The sequence below is a fragment of the Macrobrachium nipponense genome, chromosome 18, assembly GCF_015104395.2.
Source record: "Macrobrachium nipponense isolate FS-2020 chromosome 18, ASM1510439v2, whole genome shotgun sequence".
Classification (NCBI taxonomy): domain Eukaryota; kingdom Metazoa; phylum Arthropoda; class Malacostraca; order Decapoda; family Palaemonidae; genus Macrobrachium; species Macrobrachium nipponense.
The window spans coordinates 89,443,723-89,456,222 of NC_087211.1; the positions used below are offsets into that span (position 1 = coordinate 89,443,723).

Here is a 12,500-nt window from a genome sequence, read left to right on the forward strand (position 1 = left end):
TCAAACGTTACGGGTCGAAGCGAGGATTTGTCACAGGGTGTTGGAGATTGCAATCTTTGTTTATGAATATACTGGTACGTGTAACTGTGCTTATTATTATAATTATTATTATTATTATTATTATTATTATTATTATTATTATTATTATTATTATTCTTACTACTACTACTCATGCAACAGCGAAAAAATTATGAAGCAATTTTTCTCTTAATAGATAATATTTATTTCTTTTTTTTTTTTTTTTTTTTTTTTTTTTTTGCTCTATCACAGTCCTCCAATTCGACTGGGTGGTATTTATAGTGTGGGGTTCCGGGTTGCATCCTACCTCCTTAGGAGTCCATCACTTTTCTTACTATGTGCGCCGTTTCTAGGGTCACACTCTTCTGCATGAGTCCTGGAGCTACTTCAGCGTCTAATTTTTCTAGACTCCTTTTCAGGGATCTTGGGATCGTGCCTAGTGCTCCTATGATTATGGGTACGATTTCCACTGGCATATCCCATATCCTTCTTATTTCTATATTCAGATCTTGTTACTTTATTGCATTTTTTTCCCTCTCTTTCTCTTCAACTCTGGTGTCCCCATGGTATTGCGACATCCAATGAGTGATACTTTTCTCTTGACTTTGTCAATCAACGTCACGTCTGGTCTGTTTCCACGTATCACCTTATCTGTTCTGATACCATAGTCCCAGAGGATCTTTGCCTGATCGTTTTCTATCACTCCCTCAGGTTGGTGCTCGTACATTTATTACTGCAGGTAGCTGATGTTTTCTTGTACAGGATCCAGTGGAGGGCTTTTTGCCACTGACAATCATGCCTCTTTTTTGTACTGTTCTGTGCAAGTGCCAGGCATTCGCTTGCTATGTGGTTTATGGTTGCATTTTTCGTATTGCACTTCCTACATAGGGGAGAGATGTTATTTCCGTCTATCGTTCTTTGAATATATCTGGTTCTTAGGGCCTGATCTTGTGCCGCTGTTATTATTCCTTCAGTTTCATCTTTAGCTCTCCCCCTCTGTAGCCATTGCCATGTGTCCATCGCTTGGCTAGTTCTTTTAGTCTGTCTCATGTATTGTCCGTGCATTGGTTTGTTGTGCCAGTCCTCTGTTCTGTCTGTCCTTCTCCTGTCTATGTATATTTCTGGGTCTTCGTCCACTTTTATTAGTCCTTCTTCCCATGCACTCTTTAGCCACTCGTCTTCACTGGTTTTTCAGATATTGCCCCAGTGCTCTGTTTCTCGATGTTGACGCAAGTCCTCTATACTTAGTAGTCCTCTCCCTCCTTCCTTTGTCGTGATGTATAGTCTGTCCGTATTTGCTCTTGGGTGTAGTGCTTTGTGTATTGTCATATGTTTCCTGGTTTTCTGATCTATGCTGCGGAGTCCTGCCTTCGTCATTCCGCTATTCCTGCGCTGTATCTGATTATTTCTGCACTGCCCATGTGTTTATGGCTTTTATCATATTTTCCAGCGTTGAGTTTTGACTTGAGTATCGCCTTGAGTCTCTGCATATATTCTTTCCTGATCGTGTCCTTCATCTCTTGGTGTTTTATATCCCCTTCTTCCATTACTCCCAAGTATTTGTATCCTGTCTCATCTATGTGTTTGATGTTGCTCCCATCTGGTAGCTTTATCCCTTCAGTTTTCGTTACTTTCCCTTATTATTATTTTTTTTTTTTTTTTTTTGCTCTATCACAGTCCTCCAATTTGACTGGGTGGTACTTATAGTGTGGGGTTCCGGTTGCATCCTGCCTCCTTAGGAGTCCATCACTTTTCTTACTATGTGTGCCGTTTCTAGGATCACACTCTCTGCATGAGTCCTGGAGCTACTTCAGCCTCTAGTTTTTCTAGATTCCTTTTCTTTTCAGGGATCTTGGGATCGTGCCTAGTGCTCCTATGATTATGGGTACGATTTCCACTGGCATATCCCATATCCTTCTTATTTCTATTTTCAGATCTTGATACTTATCCATTTTTTCCCTCTCTTTCTCTTCAACTCTGGTGTCCCATGGTATTGCGACATCAATGAGTGATACTTTCTTCTTGACTTTGTCAATCAACGTCACGTCTGGTCTGTTTGCACGTATCACCCTATCCGTTCTGATACCATAGTCCCAGAGAATCTTTGCCTGATCGTTTTCTATCACTCCCTCAGGTTGGTGCTCGTACCACTTATTACTGCAAGGTAGCTGATGTTTCTTGCACAGGCTCCAGTGGAGGGCTTTTGCCACTGAATCATGCCTCTTTTTGTACTGGTTCTGTGCAAGTGCCGGGCATTCGCTGCTATGTGGTTTATGGTTTCATTTTTCGTATTGCACTTCCTACATATGGGAGAGATGTTATTTCCGTCTATCGTTCTTTGAACATATCTGGTTCTTAGGGCCTGATCTTGTGCCGCTGTTATCATTCCTTCAGTTTCCTTCTTTAGCTCTCCCCTCTGTAGCCATTGCATGTGTCATCGCTGGCTATTTCTTTAGTCTGTCTCATGTATTATCCGTGCATTGGTTTGTTGTGCCAGTCCTCTTTTCTGTCTGTTATTTCTCCTGTCTCTGTATATTTCTGGGTCTTCGTCTACTTTTATTAGTCTTTCTTCCCATGCACTCTTTAGCCACTCGTCTTCACTGGTTTTCAGATATTGCCCCAGTGCTCTGTTTTCGATGTTGACGCAGTCCTCTATACTTAGTAGTCCTCTCCCTCCTTCCTTTCGTGTTATGTATAGTCTGTCCGTATTTGCTCTTGGGTTTAGTGCTTTGTGTATTGTCATATGTTTCCTGGTTTTCTGATCTATGCTGCGGAGTTCTGCCTTCGTCCATTCGACTATTCCTGCGCTGTATCTGATTACTGGCACTGCCCATGTGTTTATGCTTTATCATATTTCCTCCACCTTGAGTTTTGACATAGATTATGGCGCCTTGAGTCTCTGCAATATATTCTTTCCTGATAGTGTCCTTCATCTCTTGGTGTTTTTATATATCCCTCCTTCCATTATTCCCAGGTATTTGTATCCTGTCTCATCTAGTGTTTGATGTTGCTTCCCCATCTGGTAGCTTTTATCCCTTCAGCTCTCGTTACTTTGCCTTTTTGTATGTTGACTAAGGCTCATTTTTCTATTCCAAACTCCATCCTGATGTCCCCAGATAGAACCTTGCAGTCTGGATTAGGTTATCTATTTCCTTGATGCTCTTACCATCAATACAGCTTGATGTCGTCCATGAACATCAGATGGTTGATTCTGTGCCTCTTTTCTTGAGTTGGTACCCGGCATCCATCTTCTGTAGTACTTTTGTCATGGGAATCATGGCTACTACGAAGAGTAGTGGGACAGTTAGTCGCCCTGGAAGATCCCTCTCCTGATAGATTAACCTCTGCTAGTCTTATTCCAGAGCTTGTAAGTATTGTATTCCAGTTGTGCATTGTATTTTTGAGGAAGCTGATGGTGTTTTCCTCTGCCCCATATAATTTTCAGGCATTTTATTAGCCATGTGGTGTATCATTATTATTATTATTTTATTATTATTATTATTTTATTATTATTATTATTATTATTATTATTATTATAATTATTATTATTTGACAAGCACTTCTTTGGGTCATTAATTACGAGACATTGCAAAATTGTAATGTACTGCAATTATTATTATTATTTATTCATCAGTGCTCTCACATGCATATGCAACACACAAAATTAAACGCCCTCAGGTTAAGAAGAAGAAGAATCATTGTACTAGAAAATGACAAATAAGCAAAGACAAAGTGGTCAGCAAAAAAATAAATAAATAAATAAATGAAAACTAAAAAATGAAGGTGGATAATAATAAACGAGAGAAACGCCATAATTAGTTTTTTTACATGTAAAAACATATGAATTTGGTCAACTATACTCATCCTCGAATAACGATTTACCTAGAGCAGTGGTTCCCAAACTGTGAGCCATGTAGCAGAATGCAGGGTGCCATAATCTGAGGATGTATATGTGTATATGTATAAAACCATGGGTTTTTATACATACGTGGGTTATACTTGGAGGTGGGCGGTGGGCCAAGGAAAACTGGGTGACGACCAGAAAAATATAAGGAACCACCGACATAGAGTATGGAAAAGTAACTTTGTCACGTGTTAAATAATAACTTCACTTACATTTCACTGGCTTATTCGTTTACATAACCTAGTAAAGATGGACAAACTTGTTGTGATCATCAGTAATGGTTTGTAGTTGAGAGCAAAGACATTGTTGTTTTTCTCTTATGGCTTTAGTTGTAGTTTGGGGTCATTTCTCTCCCCTCTCTCTCTCTCTCTCTCTCTCTCTCTCTCTCTCTAAGGGCGTGCGTGTGTGATTCTTTCTGTGTGTGTGTATCTCTCTTTCTCTCTCTCTCTAAGAGTGTGTGTGTGTATATGTTTCTCTCTCTGTAGGTGTGTGTTTGTTTAGTGTTGCTCTCTCTCTCTCTAAAGGCGTGCGTGTCTCTCTCTCTCTCTCTCTCTCTCTCTCTCTCTCTCTCTCTCTCTCTTTCTCTGTAGGTGTCTGTGTCTGTTAAGTGTTGCTCTCTCTCTCTCTCTCTCTCTCTCTCTCTCTCTCTCTCTCTCTCTCTCTCTCTGGCCTTGTCGAAGCGAATTCTAAATTTCATCATTAATAACTACATCTCCACCGGGGGAACTTATATGCTAAAGGCAGGATAAAGTACAAACTTAGTCTCTCGGAAGATAAAGGAGAGGATGTTCCCCCTTTGTCCCGTCCCGAAAACCCACTTCCGGTCCGGAAGTGGGCCCCCCCCCCCCCCGCCCCCCACCCCCACCCCTCCATCCTCCAACCTTTTTATGGACTGAATATTATGTGAGAAGTTTGGAGAAGTAGTTTTGAGACAGATGAAGTTGTTCTTCGGATTATTTCATTTTTCTTTTTAGTTAACTTCCACTGGGTAGTAGGGATTATGCGACTCTTAGTTTGTCGGTTTTCTGGCTTTGATTCTGAGGCTCATTAATTTATGTAGCTGTGGATAACATACACGCACGTACATATATACATACACACACATATACATACATATATATATACATCCTATATGTGTATGTATGTATATGTGTAATATATATATATATATATATATATATATATATATATATATATATATATATATATATTATAGCTTTTTGTCCCTGGAGTGGATGGCTCCTAAAAGATGTTCTCTTCAAGGTTCTCGGTAATCATTTTAGGATGAAATTGTTAGCTCCATTATCCTCTCTCTCTCTCTCTCTCTCTCTCTCTCTCTCTCTCTCTCTCTCTCTCTCAGCCCATTGCCCATATAGTATAACACGTTTTTGAAGACGACCTGACCTAACGAGAATGAATTTTTTTCATGCTACCTGTAAATCATTCTCATCCGACCATTTTGTAATTGCGAAAAAAAGGTCATTTTTAAGTATTAGTATGTAGACCGTCCTGTACCTTAAACTAATCCTCTGGATATGTAATTAACTTAATTAACTGAAATTTCCTTTTATTTCAGATTGACTCACACCAGCCAACTTTGTCATAAGCTTTAGGCTCTCAGAAGAACTCTGTTCGAAGAAAGAGGTATGTAATATAATGCTATTTGAAACTGCTATAGAATCGCCATATGAGAGTATTTTCTGTGCATTATAAGTTGTAGCATGATTTGTTTTTTTTTTCTATGTGGAAAGATTAACACTTTATTTTTAATCTGATTTGTAGTGAATGCACGTGTAGATTCTTTGCAAGGGACAAAAAGGAGATTGTTTCATAAGTGACTGCAAGATAGACAAGAAAATCAATATCACCATATTCCTCGGTGAAAATGATTTCTTGAAGGGACATTTCGTCTCTCAAAAAGCTGCCACGTACTGAGAGAAGAGAGAGACAGAGAGAGAGAGAGACAGAGAGACAGAGAGAGAAGAGAGAGAGAGAGAGAGAGAGAGAGAGAGAGAGAGAAGGTCGATGGGGCTAGCTAATTGTATTAGAAGCGAACTGATAATACTGTTTGTCATTTATCTCAGCCTCGCATATAAGGTTTCCTTCAGGCATTTGTCTTCGTAACTCTGACAGCCTCGAAGACAGATAGCGTTCCTGACAATGATACTGACACGTCAGACTATGGGTATCAGTTTTGTGGCGTAAGATGTAGAAAGCAGAGAAGAAGAAGAAGATAAGATCAATTTTGCGGAGTGAATAGATAGAAGAAAATGAAGTTTGAATTTTTGTGGAATAAAAATGCAGGGTACAAAGATTGGGAAGAATGGATCACTTTTATGGAGTAAAAGAAAATAGAAAACAAAGCAGAGGATGAGATCAGTATTAAGAGGTAAAATCAGAAAACAAATAGGAAAGAAATAAGAAGATGTCAATTTTGTGGAGTAAACCAAGAGAAAACAAACAAACAAGATGAAGAAAAAGGAGAAGAAGAAGAGATCAAATCTGTGGAGTAAAAACAAATAGAATATGAAGACAAAGAACAGGTCAGTTTTCTGGCATAAAAGTAAGGATAATAAAGAAGGAAAAGATGATATCAATATTATGTAGCAAAAATATAGAAAATAAGAAGGATGACACTAAAACGAAAGTATACGTCTTCAATGACGAGCTAGATGGAATAATACTTACTGCTCTTGTTAATAAAGACCACATGGTCTCGTTTGGATTTCTGTGGCTAAGCAAAAAATAAATAAATAAAATAGAATAACATTTAGATAAAATAGTTTTAAAAATCTGTCTCCCTTCATTTTATTTTTTAAGTCTTAATATCTAAAAAAGAAAAGAAAATGACGCAACATTTAAGGAAAATGACAGAATTTTTTTTTTTAAATTAAAAACTCGTTGGAGGCGTATATCAAGTGAGCAACCAATAAGAAAATCAGAAAATAAAGAAATTTAAGTCGAATATAAAAAAACAAGAAAATCAACATTAAAACACAATGGATATGGAGCAACAATTCAGGAAAATTGCAGGTGTACGTATATTAAGTGACCAGCCAGTAACAAAATAAAATAAATAGATAAAATTAAGTATAAGATCATTTAAAAAATAAGAAAATTGGCATAAAATAACAGTAAAAATGAAGCAACAATTCAGCAGAATGACGGAATTAACAATAAAGGGGATAAAAAAACTCATTGTAGATGTACCTCAATCGAGAAGCCAGTAGCAAAATACATAAAAATTAAGACAAATATAATATAAAAGAAAACACATGAAAAAATGAACACTCAAAAAACAAGAAAGTAAAGCAACAATTTGGACAAAATGATATAAATTTAACTAAAAATGGAAAAACTCTCAAGTCAGCAGCCAGTATCAAAATGAATAAAATTAAGTCAAATATAATAAATAAAAAAAAACACGAAAATGAGCACTGAAAATGCAAGAGAATGAAGCAACAATTGGGCCAAATGACGACAATAAATAAAAAAAAGAGAGAGGGAAAACCTGGTTGGAGATGTCTCTCAAGTGAGCAGCCAATTACAGCCAACAACACAGATCGGACAACTGGTGAAGTGGAAGTGAATAGAATTTAGGTCACTTTTCTTTTCACCGTGTTTGTCTCTTTCCTACTATTCATTTGGCCTTTTTTCATTCTTTTACTTGTTTTTGTATCTTTCTTTGTTTTTTTTATTTCTTCTTCCACTGGTATTTACGTGTCATAGAAAAGAGAGGAGGAATGCGCCCCCGCACAGTTAAATGTTTTGCAAAATCGAAGAAGGAAGGATATGTCGAATTATTTCTTTTTTTCGAAACGCGTTTTAATACGAAAGGAAGTGATTTCATATATAGGTCTTGGACTGTCAATGGAGAAGCCGAGGTTCGTTCCCGATGTGAGTCAAATTTAATCCTATGATAGTCATGCTTGTCTGTTCATTAATTCTAACTTATTATATATATATATATATATATTTATTCAATAACCCCAGTGCCCTCTTATCTTTCCGATCTTAGGCTTGTTAGCGTGACAATGGCGATTCCCCTTACACACACCCACATCATATATTATATATTTATATATATATATATATATATATATATATATATATATAAATATATATATATATAATTTATATTTATATAAAATACGAACATATGTATGTGAGTGCGCGCTCAGTTTTGTTAATTTAGTCAAGAAAAATTTATCATACTACTAAAACTAAGACCAAGAATTATCTATCAAGATATCGGGCAATTAATGACCTATTTTTACAGTGCTCGAAAATAGGTTCTGAAAAAAAATAAAATAAAAATAAAAAATCATTTAAAAAAAAAAAAACTCTAACAGATATACAGGTACTACCACGCCCTTATTTATATTTTTGATGAAAAAAGAGATTAATTAGGGAATGTGGCAGCGTGTTCAATTTCGAAAGCGTCGAAACCCGCCCCCCCCCCCACCCCAACCTCTCTCTCTCTCTCTCTCTCTCTCTCTCTCTCTCTCTCTCTCTCACTCCAGCGCGCTCAATTTCGAAAGCGTCGAGTCCCCCGCCCTCTCTCTCTCTCTCTCTCTCTTCTCTCTCTCTCTCTCTGTAATAAGGAATAATTACTGGGCCCAATATTTTTTTAGGTCAATCCGATATTGTTTCATTCATTTGCAGTGCATAGGATTTTATGACCCGACATTCTTTGAGCAAAATAGTTTTTGTTATCTTCATGTTTTTTTAAAGAGTTATTTTATGGTTACGATATTTTACGATCCGTTTTTTTTTTTTTTGATTGTGGTTATTATCGGAGGGTCCTGTGAGGATATTTTGGAGCTGACAGTTTATTGAGAATTTTTTTATTTTTTAGTTTTTTTATGGGGGAATAAATTGTCGCCTTGTGAGCGATTCAAAATAAAGCTTACAAAGTTACTGGAGTATATTATTATTATTATTATTATTATTATTATTAATTATTATTAATTATTATTATTATTATTATTATTATTATTATTATTATTATTATTATTCATGCTAAATATATTTAATAAAACAAGCCAACTCGTAAACAGAAGGGTATGCGGATTCATGTTCATATATATATATATATATATATATATATATATATATATATATATATATATATATTTTTTATATATATACATAAAAATTTAAAACAATCTAGCAAAGATATGATAATGATCATACAGTCATCTGTATAATATGTATAGACCTGAAACTAAATATAGTTTTATATTTCGGTAGATTTATCAGAAGTCACCATATATTTTTTTTTTTTTATTCAAGTTAGTGTTCTCTATATTTCTTGATAATCAACAGACATAATATAATATCCCAAGATGTTTTTACTTTTTCTATCGATAGTCAACTATCGCTGACAATTTCACCCACTTCCGGCCGCATCGAATTTCAATTGCCCTTCTGTATAAATCTCCTTTTTTTCAGTTTTTATTTTTTTCTTTTTTTACGGGGAATCATATTTCGCGATAAAAAAAAATAAATAACACTGGCGCGCATTCGGCTGAAATAATGAACCCGCCAAATCGAGCAATGCCCGAATATCTCGGCCATTATGAAAGTGCACCATTTTCTCCGGTTATAATTTATGATTTCCATATGGATGTATCTCTGATGAGCCGTCTGTCGGCAGAGTTCCATTCCATATTAAAATGAGAGCGTAGTATTAACTAGCCATGAATATCAATAGACACAGGAGCGCTCATTTTCGAACGCCCCCTGGAAGTTAGTGACAGCCATTGTGAACGCGCATTTTCATCAGCGTTTTAATTTATTATTATTATTATTATTATTATTATTATTATTATTATTATTATTATTATTATTATTATTATTATTATTATTATTTCCGCCAAGACCGATTAATTGCTAGGATCCGAGGTAATTATTGAATTTATTATTATTATTATTATTATTATTATTATTATTATTATTATTATTATTATTATTATTATTATTATTATTATTTCCGGCAAGACCGATTAGTTGTTATGATCCGTGGTAAACATTGGTTTGATTTATTAATGAATACATTTCTTTAGCCCAATCCAACCTTCATTTGATGAAGATTCAGTTAAAATGGTAACCAATTTGAGGTGTAGAGCCGTCAGTGCACCTCACGTGGTACGCTGTAGGCATTTCTAAATATTAAGCTATCCTCCCTTCGACCATCAGCGGCTTTCATTCTTTAAGCCTATTTCATAACCTCCATTCTCTCTCTCTCTCTCTCTCTCTCTCTCTCTCTCTCTCTCTCCAAGACTCTTACAGCAACTGTGGAATTTCATTTCCTTTATTTTCTGGATTTCTTTTATGCGCTGTCCAACCTCTCCAACTTCATTTTTTTAGCTTACAAACTGCTTTATTGTTGTTGTTCTTGTTGTTGTTGTTGTTCTTGTTGCTGTTGTTGTTGTTATTACTTGGGGGTAGGAAAGGTCTATGGAGGAGCTAAAAAGCTCTGAAAAATGTGTTTCGCGTTGAGTTGAAGATGTAGGAATCTTCGGATTGGATATTTATGGTTTATTTATTAGCATTAAAATGTAAAAGATAAATAATGTGCAATTTAAACAGTACAGAACAATTATTTATAGTAAAATATAGGATATTTATTTTATTTTTCGTTGGTGAAAGAAAGTCCTATTTAACCGTAGATTTTAGCACGCTACCAGAGTAAACTGGAGGTCGGATCACGCCTTGTTCGGTCTTACGCGCTGGATGGGTGAAAATGTCGCATATCTTAACAGTCTGAATTTCGTAAATCATATTATATTCATTAAGTAACAACAAAGTGGATCTTCTTGTGACAATAAAAAGTCCTTGTTTTATCGATTTCCGCCCAGACGATAGCCATTTTTCGAACGTTCTCCAAAGCCGTTCAACCGTTCTTGAGCTAACTGCCGACACGTTGAAGAAATACATCTGTAAACACAAACACGCGTCTTCCAACAACCCGAAGACTCTACTTACCCATTCCGCACATTTCACCAACCACGGTTCCGCGCAGAGAAGTTCATCACAGTGAACGCCTATGTATATCTGCTTACGGTACTCCGTTAAAAATGGAATAAATGATTGAATTTTGCGTGTCATGGATATTCTGGTTGTTATGAACAAAATGATATTACGAGAGTTGCTGAAATTAAGACTCGGTAATTACAGTTGCAGGAATAAACGGCGTTGTAATACAATTGGGGGAAGCTCTGTTGAACTGACTACATTATATTTCCCTGTAGTTCTCTGCAGCTCGTACTTGGTTTTGCATCTGTATTATTATGATATGTTTTGATCTCTCCCGGGATTTTGATTGTCAGGTCTAAATTAGCTTCTCTTAATTCATATGCCAGCGTTGAATGACCTTACAGGTCCCAGTTCTTGGCCTTTCGCCTAAACTCTGTATTTTGTATTCCATTGCATTCCATTCGTAATGCATACATTATTTCCCTCATCACTAATGAATTTATTTGAGCTAACCAAAGAGAATTGCAGACATATTGTTCATAGGGGGCCGTGCTTTAAATAGGGGATTTGTGACAGACAGACAGACAGTAGGTTTGAGGGTTTGGATAAAGTAGGTAACGATAAAAGCAGAGGAGGAGAGAAAATAATTTTGTAAAAATACGATGATTGCGAAAGCGAAGAGACTATAAAACTATTGCTGCAGAAGACGGCTACATATCCTGAGAGAGAGAGAGAGAGAGAGAGAGAGAGAGAGAGAGAGAGAGAGAAAGAGAGGAGAAGAGCTAAGGAGAAATGGGGAATAAACTTGAAGAAAGACGGAAGAGCGTAGGTGAGACCTTACCTTACCTTACCTTACAGACCTTACATCTTGTTCGGGTTGCCCCAGGTCCCTCAGTGTGAGGCACCTCTAATGTCTACCAGAGAGTTGCTAGTACATCTTCCGGTGTATTTTGCATCTTCCAATCTTGGATGGTCTGGGATGCAGTTTAGATATTTTGTCGAGCTTATTCTTAAACACATCTACGCTCACTCCTGATATATTCCTCAGATGAACTGGCAACGCATTGAATAGACGCTGCATTATCGATGCTGGTGCGTAGTGGATTAATGTCCTGTGTGCCTTTCCTTATTTTTCCTGTATAGTTTTGGGCACTATTAATCTACCTCTGCTTGCTCTTTCTGATATTTTTAGTTCCATGATATTTTCTGCTATTCCTTCTATCTGTTTCCATGCCTGAATTATCATGTAGCGTTCTCTCTCCTTTCTAGACTATAAAAAAAAAAAATTTTAAGTAAGATTGTAGTCTTTCCCAGTAGTCTAGGTCCTTAACTTCTTCTATTCTAGCTGTAAAGGACCTTTGTACACTCTCTATTTGTGCAATATCCTTTTGATAGTGTGGGTACCATATCATATTTCAATATTCAAGTGGACTACGAACATATGTTTTATAAAGCATAATCATGTGTTCAGCTTTTCTTGTTTTGAAGTGCCGTAACAACATTCCCATTTTTGCTTTTACATTTTGCCATCAGAGTTGCTATTTGATCATTGCATAACATGTTCCTATTCATCATCACACCAAGGTCTTTAACTGCT

General features: G+C 36.3%; 1 protein-coding gene across 2 annotated transcripts in view; it reads left to right on the top strand.

Annotated features, from left to right (window-relative positions):
* LOC135197324 (neuropeptide Y receptor type 5-like) overlaps positions 1-12,500 on the top strand; it is a 520,327-nt gene that overhangs the window by 406,484 nt on the left and 101,343 nt on the right. For both annotated transcript variants that reach the window (XM_064224463.1, XM_064224464.1), the window contains exon 2: positions 5,499-5,566. The gene's annotated coding sequence lies outside the window, so the exon portion shown is untranslated. The remainder of the gene's footprint in view (positions 1-5,498; positions 5,567-12,500) is intronic.